The sequence below is a fragment of the Emydura macquarii genome, unplaced genomic scaffold, assembly GCF_026122565.2.
Source record: "Emydura macquarii macquarii isolate MOO-44397 ecotype Brisbane River unplaced genomic scaffold, CSIRO-AGI_Emac_v2 contig_561, whole genome shotgun sequence".
Taxonomy (NCBI): domain Eukaryota; kingdom Metazoa; phylum Chordata; order Testudines; family Chelidae; genus Emydura; species Emydura macquarii.
Window position 1 is genome coordinate 13,143,347 of NW_027130698.1, and position 16,961 is coordinate 13,160,307.

General features: G+C 40.8%; 1 pseudogene; it reads left to right on the forward strand.

Annotated features, from left to right (window-relative positions):
* Nucleotides 1-16,961, forward strand: part of LOC137147684 (DNA topoisomerase 1-like) — a 50,373-nt pseudogene that overhangs the window by 13,753 nt on the left and 19,659 nt on the right.

Below are 16,961 nucleotides of genomic sequence, written 5' to 3' on the forward strand. Positions count from 1 at the left end.
GAGTTTAGTCTGGGGCAGTGGGGGATCAATATAGGGGAAGCTTGTACTGCTTCTGGCAGTGCTGTGTCTGTTTGGGCATAAACAGAAAAATCCAGTCTCCATGGTTGTCAATTCAGCACCTTCCACATGCCCGAAATTCACATGAGGTTTTAAAAAATGGCCATTTCATCTACTGTACCACAGGTACATTACATTAAATCCTAGAGCTGGAAAACACATGAATTACAGAAAATAAATCTCCCTGAAATGCACTGTGTATCTAATGACTGTTGTATATAAAGTGGCTTTGAGGAATTGAATTCAATTTGGAATCCACTTTCACATTTGGATAAATCATCCCTCTACACTGAGAAGATACTTACTCTAGTTGGAAATTTAAATAAACATTCAGTTCAGTTGCTGTGGTTAGAAAAACCTGAATCCAGTCCAGACACTTTCCGCTAGCAACTCTGTGTTGAACACCATGCTGGATAATTTGCAGACAAAGTAAATCCGAGAAATATCTTACCCAGCCATCCTCTTACAGCAATCAACTCCCTAGGGTTTTTTCTGCATTCGCTTTTTAAAACACTATAAATGGTGTTATCTCTGTATGTCAAATGACATTGGTAAGCTCTGCCAATGTGCAAAATAGTCGCAGGAGCCAATGCATGCTTCATATATAATTGGACCAAGGTACGAGGAAAGGAGTAAAGCGAGGTGTTAAGATTTCAGACGTCCCATGGAGAGTGTCAATGTTTTAAAGGATTTGATGTACATAGTTTGGTGTGTGTGTGTGTGTGTGTTCATTCCAGTGGCTTTTGACTTCTGGGTGGATTGGAAATGTAGGAGGTCTGTTGAAAAAATGTTGGATGCACAGTGAATGTTAATAAATACACTCTTTATTTCTACAGACAGCTGAAAACCTTTGTACAGGGTCAGACCCAAACCCATTCTCCTTTGACTTAATCTCTTGCTGCTTGTATTTCCTCTACCTCTAACTCCTTTGACTTTGTCACAGGTCACTAAGACCAAAGGCATTGAAACACTGAAGTATGAGATGTAAATGACTCAATAACCACTAAAGGGTGTTATTAGTAACACCAAACTAATAGCTGTAAAAACGAGAGAGGAAATGACCCACAAAAACTGAAGCTCAATCATAGAATCATAGAGAAGATTAGGGTTGGAAGGGACCTCAGGAGATCATCTAGTCCAACCCCCTGCTCAAAGTGGGACCAACCCCAACTAAATCATCTCAGCCAGGGCTTTGTCAAACCGTGCCTTAAAACCCCCCTAAGGATGCAGGTTTCACCACCTCCCTAGGTAACCTATTCCAGTACTTCACCAGCCTCCTAGTGAAAAGGTTTTTCCTAATATCCAACCTAGACCTCCCCCACTGCAATTTGAGACCATTGCTCCTAGTTCTGTCATTTATTACCACTGAAAACAGCCTAGTTCCATTCTCCCTGGAACCTTCTTTCAGGTAGTTAAAGGCCACTGTCAAATCCCCCCTCACTCTTCTCTTCTGCAGACTAAACAAGCCTAGTTCCCTCAGCCTTTCTTCATAAGTCTTGTGCTCCAGCCTCCTAATCATTTTCATTGCCCTCCGCTGGACTCTCTCCAATTTGTCCACATAATTTCTGCAGTGGGGGGCCCAAAACTGGACACAGTACTCCAAATGAGGCCTCACCAGTGCCGAATAAAGGAAAATACTCACTTCCCTCAATCTGCTGGCAATGTTCCTAACAATGCATCCAAACTTCTCCAAAATTTAGAGGGGTTCAGATCTGGAATTTCAGTTGAGGTTCATCTCTAATAGAAACAGTTTAATTTCCTTGGCGTAGATTAAATTGCTATTGAATATAATTTATCCATGTTTAACAATAATAGGAGTTTGTGGATTCTTTCAGGTAAACTCATTGAATTGAGTTCGGCAGCTGAAGAGGTGTGTGGTTCTTTTTTTGCCTAAATGCTGAACCATGAGTATACAGCAAGGAAGACTTTCTGGAAAAACTTCTTTGCTGATTGGAGGAAGGTAAAAGTAGACCTGGTTTGTTGAGTAACCACAGTTATCTAGAGACAGAGAAGAAGTTTAACATTGACCTTGTACAGTTAAATTAAGGTAAAGGTAGTAACCTATGTCTATACTAGGGACAAGGTGGAGGTTAGCTACAATGTGTTGGCTAAGCTCACCCACATTTTCTAGTGTAGACAAACCCAGAATGGTCTGGTCTCTCGGAAATCAGTGTAGCACTGAGAGAGAAGAGTTGCCTCATGGTGAAGTAATATCACTTAGAGGAGGAGAGAACAACCTTCTCCTTCCCTTTCATCTTTTTTTTGGGGGGTTCTAGAATCTGCCTTCAAGCAGGCTGACTTCCCCCACCCTCCTTAATTCAAGGATTTTGGCCTCTGGTTGCCACCCAGTGGCCACTCCTCAGTACCAAAAGTGAGAACCAATGATCTCTGCACCACAGATACTGTACTACACAGCGGCATCCCCTTCAGTGTCTCCTTATGTGCACTGTTTTTCACAGGTGAAGTGTTTTATAGAGGAAGCGGTTGTACTGGATGTGCTGTGTGCTATGATATGTGGAGGATAAGGTCAGAAAACTGTGCTGGACCTATAGAGCTTGGGCACAGGGAGAAGATGATGATGATCTTGGGCTGCAGAAGAAAAAGGGATACAGTACTGGAATCCCTCACTTCTTTAAATCCTCCCGCTGGTTGAATTTAGAGCTACAGGAGAGAGATTCTCAGGTACGGTAAATTGGCATGGCTAAGGTCGGTGAAACTATGCCAATTTATGTCAGCAGATTTACATCATTTACATTGCCCTCATTATTGATAATCCAATTGAGAGAAGAAGAAAAGGCTTAGACAATAAAAGCAGTGAGCCTCTTCCAGATCCCTTCTAGATTGCCTTTGGTCTCAGAACACCTGGCCAGGATCCTCAGGGGAAAAAAAAAAACAAAAAATCCAGATAAATCAACAAAGCTGATCTATAGAAAACTACTTGAAACAGCTTTGCTTGTGCTGTTTCCTTGGGTGGAAGAAGTCTCTTAAATTTTAGAACATTCTAAGCATCCTCAGAGGAGTATCCATCTTCAGGGAAAATGGCTGCTGTTGCGTCAACATCACAGCAGGAGTAAAACTGTGTGAACTGTCACACTTTGTGTATTTGTGTTACTTTGTGTCTCCATGCTAGGGTGATATGCATTTAAATGTCAGGAAGCCAGCAGCTCACTTCCCTGGGGGCTTACAGGCCTTCATTTTCTGGTGACACAGAATGAAATCCTGTGGCTGAGTGCATCTCTTTCACCATCTTCCCAAATTAGAGAAACTATAGTTGTGAATAGGGTTGCTATAAATCCAAATAGCAAGTCTGCTGCACAGCGGTTTGTTGTGAAGTTGACATTTCAATGGAGAGGACTGAATATATTTTAAATGAGTATGAGGTGTTGGGAGTGTTCCACATTCCTTGAACAAACGACTAGTACAAAACTACAGTGTACTCCCGTGCTTCAGCTAAGGGCTCGTCTATGCAGAGATTTATTGCACGGTAAGCTGGGGTGTGAATTTACAATGCGTTAGCTTGCAGCACGCTAACTGGCCATGTGGAACATTTAGTGTTTCAGAGCAGATACCACACAGCCAGTGCATACTAAGTCTCTGACAAGCCCTAATTCAGCAGATGTCAGAGAGGGAAGAGGTAGGTTTATGTATCATGTATCTCATGATGGGGGACAAAGAAGTAATTTAGATAATGCAGAGGATAATAGAGCAGAGATCCTCAGTCAGGACTGTGAGGAGGAGGAGGAGGCTATACAGCTGCTGAATGGTGAGCGCAGGGAGCCCTCTGCACAGGAGTGAGTGAGCAGGCGGATGGGACAGAGATCACAAGCCAGGCCTGCGAGGAGGAGGAGGAGACCTCGGCTGCCAGGGAGATGCCCACCTCTACTGAATGGCTGAGTAGCTCCCGCCCCTCTGAATTATCCAAACTCCTGATTATCCAAATAAAATCCCTGTCCCTCTGCTCTTCGGAGAATCAGGGGTATCCTGTGTATAATTTACAGCTGCTAGGCACCAGCGCTGTGCATTTGTGGAATCTCTCCTTCCCGATGAGGCGATAGACTCGCTGTCCTTCTATGCAGTTAAAGTTGTAGCCTGTGTGTTTAAGTTCTCTGAGCCTACCCAGTTCCGCTGTGATCAGTCAATTTGCTGCCTCTACGTTTTTGGGGTTTTTTGGATCCAGTGGTTCCAACCCTTGCTATCTCTCATTTAGGCTTCTTAGCTTCAAGATGCATGCAGCAGCAATGAGTGCGGATAGCAGCAGGATTACAGCAAAGCTGCAGGCTTCCACAAAGCAGCGCCCAGCCTCCCAGCTATATTATTCCAGCTATTCTGTCTATTCCACTCCGAGTGAAATGCCACCCCACTTCCAAGCTTCCCTTCTAGCCCTTAGCAGGTATGCTAACAGTTGGACATTTGCCACAGCACTGGAAGTCCCATAAAGAACAGGAAAAGCCCAGCTTTCTAGCTGCTGGAGGTTTAACGAGTTAAGGAAGACATTAAAAATCTTAGCATAAGTTCAATGTCTCTCTAGTCATTTACATTTAAAATAGATCTACCCACTTGTGTGTGAGAGCGGGAGATGGCATCTCAGACTTTTTTTTTCCATGGACTCATGTGGGCAGTAATTGTTTTTTCTGATAGGCATAATTCTCATCAATAAGTCATTGAATTTTTCAGGCCCTGTCTGATGCATTTTTAAAAGCCTTTTTATAACTTCTCAGGGAACATTTACCTCCAGCTTCTGAAATGTCCCATTTGGGCACATTGTAATAAAGTCTTTGAAAGCTGAGGTTAAAAGTTTATAAAGATATTTTTTTCCCCCCATCAAGATGTTAATTTTCAACTAGGCCCACGGCACAAAGAATAATTTTGTGGTAAATATACACAGAGAAGTGCTGATGATATCCACCTGCTTGCATGTTTCAAAACTTTGAATGTAACATAGGCTACGTCTCCGCTTGGAAATAGAAATACTTATGCTTGCTGTCATTGAGCTAACATGCTAAATGAGGCATAGCCCCCCATAGCACGTACAGCGGCAAGTGGCACTGCAGCTAGCTGCCCCGACTACAAACCTGCCTTGTTCCATTGGCACATAGCTTGGGTGGTCGCTGCTGCGCATGCTACCATAGCCCCACCATTTTTTGTGCGCTAGCTCGATGAGAGAGGTAGTGAGTATATTCACGTGAGCAGGCAATCACACCCTTAGCTCCAATGTAGACATAGCCTTAATGTTATGATCATGTGCTGCCCGATCCTTCTAGTAAAAGAAGATGTATTTGCCTTTGGGTTAGAGCACAAGTTCAGGATTTAGGGCTCTTGAATTCAGTTCCAGCATTGCCACTGAGACTGGCTGTGACATTTGGCTAATTCCCTTATCTCTTTGTGTCTCAGTATCTCTCTCTATGAAATGGGTATAAAAATACCTGCCTTTGGGGGTTAATGTGAGGGTGGGAGATGTGGCTGGCATAGGTTGAGTGTTTCTAAAGCACTATGAGATCCTTTTGATGAAAAACACTCAATACTTTTGTGACCGTGTTCTCTCCACAGCACTGAGAATTATGAGCACTCCGCACTGGCACAGCTGAATTTCAAATAACTATGTTTATGAACTGTGTACAAATATACAAGATGTAGCGACCTATGTACATGACTGCTCTGGCAGGGTTCTGATGGTTTCTGCAATAGAAGACAGGGTGACTCTCTAGAGGACCTGTTTGAAGGGATATTACCTGATTCATAGGCCATTGAGCTGGAGGGAGCCATCTGGGCCATGGCCCAATCACTTTTTGGCTCAGCCAAATTATGTAGTGCTGCAAGCTTGCACACTGTTGAAAGAAACACATTGCCACTCAACTCCATCATCAGGTTTGGCCTGGCCATGCCTTTGTCATGATGGAGAGGTGACCGGACCAAATTTGAGTTGAGTGGCTTTGCAGCCTGGCACACAATGTGTTTCTTTGCACTTTTCTTTCAACAGTGCATCAAATACTTAATAGACTACCAAAAATTAGATACAACTTGGGCCCTGGGCTACCAGTGTACTAATGATGGAGTAATCGCTAAGTTATTATTCCCATTTTGAGGTGTGATTCCAGCTAGAGACTTGCTTCTCTAATTATCTGCAGAGAATCAGTTTCTTGGCAGTTTCAGGCTCTGACTCACTTCCAAGGTAATGATACTTCACAGTTGGCAGACGTGCCTCTGACTCGCTAGCACACACTAGAAAACTTCCATGAGTTGTCCCCATTTAGACCCCTTGTTAAGTCTTATGGGAGAACGCAATACCTTCTTGATCAATAACGTAGGGAATCTCCGGTAACACAGCTAATTTGTCGGTAGCCTGAGCTAGGTCTTTGTGAATATGAGTACATTCGAACCCTCCTAGGTTAGCTTGGGCTTCAGAATCTTATATGCTCCTAAAATGTAGCCAAATATAAAGGGGCTTTTACAATGATGAGTAATCTTTTTTCCTAAAGTGTAATCCCCGTAGTTATCCCAGGGAACTTTCTTTATGAGAGGCCTGTTTGCACTCTGAGCATACACCCTAGATCCTGTGGACTGCTCATGAGTGAAGGGTTCACAGAGGGAAGTGGAAGGAGAGGGAGTTCTTAAAATAGCTGGTCCTAACTTATTCAAGGCTTCGAAGAGAAGGACGACAACCTTGAAACTGACCCTAAAGTGGATTGGCAAGTCAACCTGTAGAATGAAGCAATGGCGACATGGGGTCTTTCCAGTTGTCCCTTATTAGAAGGTGGACATCTGTGTGCTGCACCAGCTGTCCTTTATTGCTATTCTACCTGGGGCCAACGGGGATGAGTCTAGTTGTCTGTCCAGAAGCAGTTAGGAGCCAATATAGAAATGCAATACAGCTCATGACTTTGACCAGTGGAAGGCAGTTGAGGATCTCTTATCAGGATTTTCCCCACAGTCTCTGGCCTACCTGGTTTAGATTTGAATTTACTGTTCTTAATCCAGATGCGCACTTCACTCACACACTGTGTTCCAGGAAAATGGGGAACAGAAATTAATGGTCTTATTTCCCTAATTCCAAAAAGGAGCAATTATTTCTACTTAGTTATATCTAAGACACCCATTGCTGTAGCATCTGGGAATGCATGTAATTTTAAATACTGTGTATTTAAAGTTGCCCGATAAGCATCTTCGGAGAAGCCTAATGGCTACATTCGTTACCAGTGGACCTCTCTTCATTGCCATTCTCTTTGCTCAAAGTCCTGCTTAAATTGATGCACCTAACTGTAGCTACAGTACTCCAGAGAGGTTGAAAATGCACTGCCATCTCTCTGGGAAAGTTCTGTCAAAGGACACCAGAGCAAAATACTCACAGCTAATCTTAAATCTAATTGTTAGATGAGAGTTCGTCATTTCAAAACCAGAATCCATCTTGGAAACCCCAGTTTGCATTTCTCAAGCTGTTTTAATATCGCAGGTCTATCAATAATAATCATTTTATTAATTTGCTACTACTAAAAATAACTAATTGCTCACATCTTTTAAAACATGCAGCAAATTAAGAGGCTGGAGTGCAACTTCTTTTGCTAATTATTTCAGGGACAGCTAATCCGCAGTGTGTACGACCTTTAGTAAATTTGGACTCAGATGACATTTTCCAACAGAACTGAGCATTGATCTCCATACAAGTTAATTTATTGTTTAATTAAAAAATCATAGTGCACTGATGTATTCTGATTGCACATCCTTTTCCCCCTCAACCAATTAAATGTGGAGCGCCATCACGAACATGTCATTTTTTATTATATATTTTTTTATAATGGAGCTTCCCAGAAATGCAGGTCTCCTCTCACCTAACCCACTAATGGCTTGGAAAGTCCTTAGTATAAATGACCTGCTTGAACTGCTCTGGAAGATAAATTCTCAGCGTATATCATTTTGGTGCGACTCTGAGGTGCTAAACTTCCTGGACTTGATTGAATGTTTCTGGAGCTTGACTCTGCATCTTAGGTCACTGATATGTACCATAAAATACAGAGGGGCGTTTATTAAACTACCAGTCATCTCAGTCCATGGTGGTTAGTTGTACTGTTCTTCTGTATCAGGTGAAGAAGCTATGTTTCTTTCTAGCATGAGACAATAATACAATCAAAGGTTTCACCATCTGATTCCCTTCCCGTGGGTGGAAAACAGTGCTTAGAATGCTATGTGTGTACTGTTAAACCGGTGAGATAGAAATATATTTTGTCTATAAGATATAAATCAATTACTACTCTCATCACAAAATGCCTCTTTGTGTTGTCTGTTGCAACTGGATTGGTGACTTTAGCATCTAGGCAAACTGACTCAAGCTGTGGTGTACTTTGCCGAATGTCAGAGTATTTAGTCCTCAAATCCCTTGAGACAAATTCATAGAAATGGACTCCTTATTCTCCCTTCCTTGAGTGTCTATGGCTCAATAGTTCGTTTAATTTAGACTTTATTGAAATATAATGTCTTTTTTCCTTGCTTGGTGCTTTGTCAAGGAGCAAGCTTTTAAATCAAGAACTCCTGGTGGGCCCAATTCAAAGCAGACACTTTTTCACAATCCGATCTTTGCAATATATTCAGCTCTTCCCCAAAACACCCTGTCTTGGTCATGTAGGCAGAGCTTTATCATATGAAACACCATAAAGTGGCATTTTAGCAGACTTACTTAGGTAATGGGTCTGGTAATGGTACTTAACTATTTTAAAAGTTTATTCTTTTCCTTGGGTGTTTGTTTTAAAAGGCTGCAGAAGTGATGGTAGATTTGAACTACTAGGTGTGCACCAAAGTTCTACTCCAGCAAATTTATTTTTGACTTGTTTGACAAATAGGAATTCTAGAAATGATCAAAGGGAGCTTTGGTGATTGAAAGACTAAAATTCTTGCTCGGCACATTATTGAACTGGACAGAATTTCTATGAGAAACTATAGGAGAAAACTGCTCAATATTTGGGAAGGACTATGGGAGTATGTTGGTTAAAAAATCCTTAAATGCTATGAAAATGTTTAAAGTGAAGTCAAATACAAAGTGTGCATATAAAGGAGAGTTGGTCAAAAAATGCCAACTCTACTGTTTTTGTCCAAATTTGTTTTTTCCAAAATTTTCATGTGAGCATTTTTCATTTTGTTTTTAATAAATAACTCCAATGCTGAAAACAAAATAAAACAAACAAACAGTTTGCAAGAACTGATTTTGGTTTTTAAAAAAATACTGAAAAGGTTTGTTGGTTTGGATTTTTTTGGCACCGGCAGAAAATTTTGATCAAAATGAAAACTTTCCATTAATATTTTCATTTTGGTTGAAAAGCTATATCTTGTCTCCCCCCAAAAAAGTTGACTAGCATTAATAAACAACATCTGAGGCTTTTTTAAAAAAGAAATCTGTTGACCATTTTATTAGTAAAATTAATTAATAAGAGAGCCCCAAAACAAGTCTCCAAAGCATAGTACTGCCCAATCCTACTCCAAAATAAATCACATGTCAAACCAACACGTGAACAGAGATAATCCCACAAGCAAGTACAGGCCCAGCAGATCTCCTAAAATGACACTTTTGAAATGAAGAACAAACTGTGAAATTATTAAAAGCCCAGATAACACTACAACATGGAAATTAAACCACAGCTAACAGAAACTTTGGATATCTCCCGACAGAAGCCCCTGAAAGCAATTATTCTTGGCTGAAAGAAGGTAACAGTTCAGCATTATTTTAAAGCCCAACTGTAAATGGTAACCAAAAGGTCTTTCCCTCTCTTCCTACAGAAAACCTGAAGTAATCCATTTTAATTGTAATTCTGAACTATTAACAAAATGCCAATATATATTTACTTCCAATTTCTACAGCAGTCTTCCTTCACTATTTGATTCAAGTCATGCCTGACCAACCTGATTACCTTCTATGATGAGATAACTGGCTCTGTGGATGTGGGGAAAGCAGTGGATGTGATATACCTTGACTTTTAGTATGGTCTCCCAGAGTATTCTTGCCAGCAAGTTACTGAAGTATGGGTTGGATGAATGGACTATAAGGTGGATAGAAAGCTGGCTAAATCATTCGACTCAACGGGTAGAGATCAACAGCTCAATGTCTACTTGGTAGCCACTATCAAGTGTAGTGCCCCAGGGCTGGTCCTGGCGCCAGTTTTGTTCAACATCCTCATTAATTATGTGGATGATGGGATGGATTGCACCCTCAGCAAGTTTGTGGATGACGCTAAACAGGGGGAGTGGTAGATACGCTGGAGGGTAGGGATAGGATACAGAGGGACCTAGACAAATTGGAGGATTGGGGCAAAAGAAATCTGATGAGATTCAACAAGGACAAGTGCAGAGTCCTGCACTTAGGATGAAAGAATCCCATGCACTGCTACAGACTAGGGATTGACTAGCTAGGCAGCAGTTATGCAGAAAATTACTTAGGAGTTACAGTGGACTAGAAGCTGAATATGTGTCATCTGAGTGCCCTTATTGCCAAGAAGGATAACAATGTATTGGGCTGCATTAGTAGGAGCATCGCCAGGAAATCGAGGGAAGTGGTTATTCCTCTCTATTCGGCACTGGTGAGGCCACATCTGAAGTTTTGTGTCCAGTTTTGGACGCCCCACTATAAAGGATGTGGACAAATTGGAGAGAGTCCAGCAGAGGGCAATGAAAATGATTTATGAGGAGAGGCTGAGGGAATTAGGCTTATTTAGTCTGCAGAAAAGAAGAGTGAGGGGGGATTTGATGGCAGCTTTCAACTACCTGAAGGGGGGTTCCAAAGAGGATGGAGCTAGGCTGTTCTCATTGGTGGCAGATGACAGAACGAGGAGCAATGGTCTCAGGTTGCAATTGGGGAGGTCTAGGTTGGATATTAGGAAAATCTTTTTCACTAGGAGGGTGGTGAAGCATTGGAATGTGTTACCCAGGGAGGTGGTGGAATCTCCATCCTTTGAGGTTTTTAAGGGCTGGCCTGACAAAGCCCTGGCTGGAATGATTTATTTGGGATTGCTCCTGTTCTGAGCAGAGGGTCTGGGCTAAATGACCATCTGACGTCCCTTCCAACCTTCATCTTCTATGATTCTATGATTCCTTCAGTGGTTATTCATATAAGGGACAAAAGTATGTTTGGAAAATCCTGCTGAATTTAGGGCTGATCCAATCACATTAAATCCCTGCGTGAGCACCCTAATTCAGAATTAAAGTGGCCTTAATTCACTTCAAAAGTGAATTAAACTAAATCGAATAAAGGCCACTTTAATTCTAAAAAACAGCATCCACACAGGGTTTTAGTGCAGTTTAACTAATCCACTTCACATTCACACTTACCATTAATTCAGATTAATTTTCCTGGGTGTCCTTGTGTAGACAAACTGTTAGTCTGCATATTTATCAATGGGGATAAACTTCCAAACCTCATTTTTGAATGCAGTGTCAAAGGGGAGGTTTCATTGTTTAAATACATTGCAAAGAATGGAAAGATTAGAAAGTTGCAGAATGACCTAGGTAAAATAGAAAACTAAATACTATGTCAGTGGGTCAAAAATAGGTCACTTGTTAAACAGCCAGGGGGAACCCCTGAATTGAGAGTGGCAGCTGAATTCTCATGGTGTGCATCATTGCAAACTGTATCCCTTTGCAGAACTAGCTACAGTTAGAAGAGTTAAAATTCTAATGAAAGCAGAAAGGAAGAGAGAAATTGAATGGGTAATGAATAGAGAAAAGAAATGTTTTTAGATAAGGAAGCTGTTCCTGACATTGGGAGCTACAAGAAGGAGGAGAAGTTTCATCAAGTGATCAGTGTGTGGGGATGGAAGTCTGATTAATAGAGCAGAGGGAGTGGGGAGTTGAGTGGAAAGGATAACATTTGCCCAAACCTCCTTATCTAGGCCATTATATTGCCTTTTGTGCTTGGGTTCCCTAACTCTCCCGTATGTCTAAGTCTGTCAGTAAACAATATCCATATCATTTTTATTTTGCTGCAACATGTTAGATGCATCTGGGATTAGGCTGATTAACATGTGACCGGTTCATTCTGAAATAAACCATGTGAAATTAGACTTCTCATCTTATTCTCTTCTAAACCTTTGTGTTCTTTGACTGCTCGCTTGTGCTTAGGAAATGACTTTGGACTAGAGGATGCTGCTAACTGAACCAGCCAGGTGTGACTTTAGTGAGATGGCTGCTTACTACAAAAGAAGGATGCAAGAGAAGAAAGATCTATTGAAAGAAGAAAAGCTGGTATAGTACTTTATGCATGGCTCCTATTAATAGCTTGCTGTGCCTGATTGGTAGTTTTTGAAACTGGAAACTCAGTGGTCCCAAACAGATACCATTTAATTACTTAACCGATTGGTCCTTCAAACTTGACATTATATTGTCCAATACATCAATCCTTCACTGGTGGCAGTGGCTGAGCTAGAAGCCCCAGTCAAGATCATCAGTTAAATGTACTAGACACTGTATGCAAACCACCATGACAGATAGTCCCTGTCCTGAAGAACTTACAGTCTAATAGGTGGGAGGGGAAGCAGAGACACGGGGCAAAGTGACTTGTTCAAGCTCACAGTACAGTGTCAGAGCCAAGAATAGAATGTGGGTCTCCCGGCTCCTAGTCCAATGTGCTATTCGTTAAACTATGCTGCCTCTCAAAAATATCTCATTCTGCAGATCTGCTAGAAAACCACTGACATTAGCTAATTTCTTCACATTTCCACTAGGGACAGATATTGTGCTGGAGCTAGTCATGGCAACATAATTAAAGTGGCATTAGGGTTTAATATAGACAGGTCTAAGCCATTGCCTCTTTCTTCAGATTTCTAAACAAACATAAAGAGTGCCAAACGTCCAGGTTCAGTTTATGACCATGGAACCCTGCCAAGTGTGCAGGGTTCACACATGCCTAGAATCTTCTGTTTGGAGGTAAGGGAGGTGGGAATTTGCCATGGCACACTCAATTGTCTCATGCACTTATGCTTCGGTCAGTTTTGACACAATTTTCAACAGGGGTGTGAAAACATGGTGATGAGACATGGTTGGAAAATGGACTCTTTCTTCACAGAAAATGTGGATTGTTTTGGCAGAAAAACAAAATATTTCAGCCAAAAGGTGAAATGTTTCAATCTGGACTTGCTCTGGTCTGTGGTACCCTGCCATTTGACCATGCTTATCCAAAAGATCCAACTGGGTTTTGTACCTGCAGTTCTTTCCTTTTGGAGTTTGTGACCAGTGGTGAATACAGGCAGCCTTCTTAAACCAAAGTACTGTTTTATCTTTTCAGTAGGAACAAAGAATAATATAAGAAAAAAACAATATGAAAACAACAGAAGGTCTACACATGTGGCTGTCTTACCCGGAGTCTAGCCATCTTCCTACTGGTGCCTAGAAAGACCCAACTTCTGCAGACAGTCAGTCTGTTTTCCTTCTGCTGTGTTCAACAGCGGCATCTCTCCTGCTTGGGGGAGTTGGGAACTTTGTTCTCAGTTTTTCAGGCTTGGATTCTGCTGCCTAAAACCTATTTGATAAGCTCTGCATGAGACTGGAGGTAGGACGTTGTGTATTCTCCCAGTGTTGGTAGATGGGTGGTCAACTCACCCCATTGCCCTGTTTCCTGCTTGTTTTTCCAACAGCCTGCAGTTGAACTAAGCCAACCTATTCATGCATATTCATCCAATGTAGTCAAACAGCACACATCCCACTAACCAGGTCAACATACAGTGTCCATAAATTATTACAGAACGGCCCTACCACCATCACACTTGGTATTGAAGATTACTGTAGATAATGCTGAACCTATCAACCATAGACATGAACAATGTAGCTATCTCATATAATATATGCATTTAAAAAGCATTGAGATCATACAAAATATACATTTTAACCATTTTACTATGATTAATTGTAACACTATGGTTTATTAATTAAACGTGGGGAGCAGTGAAGTTGGACTTTGCATTCTCAGTGCACTTTAATGAATATTGGCATTTATTCTGCAGTAGTCCTAATGACATTCTAAAATTCTCAATGTATCAATTTATTCATTACCAAATAAGTTAAATGTTCATGGAAATATCTTCATTATGAAAATTATGTAATTAATCGGAAGTGTGCTCTAAATGAAGCAACTAAAATGTGGCATACTTTCCCTTATAATTGCAATTTGAGTATAATAATTTCTCAATGCCCAGTTTTATTTATAATAATAATAATAGTATTTTACACGTGCTAAGGTGGAGTTCTAACCGTGGAATAAACTTCAGTAACATTTTAGCAAAAAGGACATTAACCTTTCATGTCCGTATTCATTCCATTCACTGTTAATGTTCATTATTGAAGACTATTGTATTTTAACAAGCGCTTTTATAATCATGTCTCTTCTCTTTCTGCTGAAGTACATACATGGCACACCTAATGTCATCATCAATTTAAGGTTATGCCAGTCTGACTTTTACAAACACCTCATTACTTTAGCTGTCTATGTCCTGAAAAACAGCTCAGCTGTACTGTAAAAATTATTTCTCTACTGAAATTTGGCATTAAATGTCACAACCAGAAGTGAACATGTGACACTTAACAAAAAAAAAAAAAAAAAAGAAAGAAAAGAGAGTCTTGTTTTTGAGAAAGCATCTTATTTCCTAACTGACAAACACAAGTGGTTACTATTCAAATGAAATGGCTACTGCATATAATAATTATGGGCCTTTTAGCAAGCATTTCCCCCTATTCTTTGTACTCAGAAGCAGCATGCCATGACACAAATGCTCTGCATTCTATGAAGATGTACCCAATGCTTGTCAACACAGAACCCATCTTTTCGAAAGTCTGAAAGACCCATTTTAGTATATTGTCAATTCCATCGCCCTTAGCACTTCCTATTACAGAGATGGCTTATCGATTTTTGTGAAGCGCTAACGTGACCTTATTGTATTTGAAGATCTTCTATGGAAGACCTCACACACAGAGTGAACTAAATTTTATTTTTATTCATTAATTATACTAGCAAAAGGTGTTACCATATTACAGACAATTAAGACAAGTCTTTTGCTTGAGGAGCTTACACTCAAGACAGATAATTTGAAAGTATCTTGAAACTACTTCCTTTATTGTCAGTTACATCAGGTATAGGATGTGAGATTGCCATTCACCATGAGGCCGTTCATCCAAGTATTACCATTATGAGGCAGTATTTTCTATAGTGACAAAAAAAAAGCATTAGCCCAGTGATGTCTTTGACTCTGCAACATCACTCTCAAAAGTAAGTGTGTCTAGGGCATTTTTTTTGGGGGGGGGCATCTATGACCATATTGAAACACCACTTTCAAGGAGAGAGATAGGAGCAAACTGTTTTGGATTGTGTTGATGGTTTTCTGGATGCAAGACTTAAGCACCCACCGAAAATGGTTATTGGCACTCAAAAGAAGTCAGGTTAGTTTGGTTTCCCTCTTCTGGCGATGTTACCTTTCTCTACTTTACCTGCCTCTTTTAGTCTGTTCTCACTGTTTACATTGTAAGCCCTTTTGTGGTAGGGATTGTTTTACAGTGTGTTGGTATAGCACCTAGCACAATGTGGGGGCTGATCACGTTTGGGGCCTTTACCCCCTCCTGTAATTCAACACATAAACAGTGATCATTTGTCCATTCCCACCGACTGACTTGAACTGCATTCCATTTGCATGCGGGTACAGAATGAAGGAAACTAATCACAGGGTGAGAAGGGACCGCCAGGGTCATCTCATCTAACTTCCTGCCAAGATGCAGGATTGGTTGTGTCTCAACCATCCAAGACAGATGGCTATCCAGCCTCCTTTTGGAAACCACTAGGGAAGGAGCTTCCACAACTTCCTGATGTAGTCTATTCCATTGTCCTACTGTTATTACAGTGAGAAAATTTTTCCTGAGATTTAATGTAAATCTGCTGTGCTGTAATTTGAACCCATTGCCTCTTGTCCTGCCCAAATGAAGTTTCCTAATGGGAAAGTTGTGCAGGAATTTGGTTACTGTGTCCTGGATCACCACTGAGGGAGAACAGGTTACTTCAGAAAGACGCTCCTGACTTGTTTTGTGGGCGAAGAGACCATCCCAAGCAGGGGAGTCTGAAGAAAAGAGTCCTGCCTGAAGATGTCCTCATCAAATGCAGCAAGTAGGTACCAGTGTTGCTAGAACAGGTTTTCTCCACAGTGGCCAGAAATGCTTGTGAAGGTGTTGCTCTTTTCCGTAGGACTGAGAGAGAAGTTGCCCAGGGAATGATATGATTTGAGTTATGGAAGCAGGACAGATACAGCTCATGAAGTATGAAAAACTCTGAAGGCAAATGTCATCCCTGATACAATGTGACTGAAGTTAATGTGATTTTCATCGGGGTAAACTTAGCCAAATGAATCTGCAAATATATTTTAATAATATACTAACACTCTGCACTTCAATGGTCACTTTCATTCGACAATCTCCAGGCAGTTCATCATCAGTAACAACCCCCTTTGTTTAAACTAATCCAACAAAAGTTTCAGATCCTCATTCCTGAGAGCTTTGGATATGTATTGGAATTTTGGTTTTTAACTAACACAGAATATCAACCAATAATGTGGAAGCTTTTTCACTCCTGATTTTTATTTCTTTTTTTAATATGCTATTGCTGAGTAGACTCTTCAAGTCAGAAGGTTTGGGGTACTCAAATGGCTCTGTGGTCATAGGCTGTATACCCTGTTCATCTACAGAAATCTTTTCTATTTTATTATAAGAATTTCTCTTGCACACAAGGGGTAAAAGCTTGAATTTTTCACATGTAACATCACTTCAAACAAATACCTGCTCAGCTGCAGTGCTTGTCTGAATATTTCTACAGTATCCAGTGTGCAATTATGATCTCTGTTTAAACAAAAGATTTCTCCTTCATGATCCATCTATTTATCCCCATTGCAATAAAATGACTG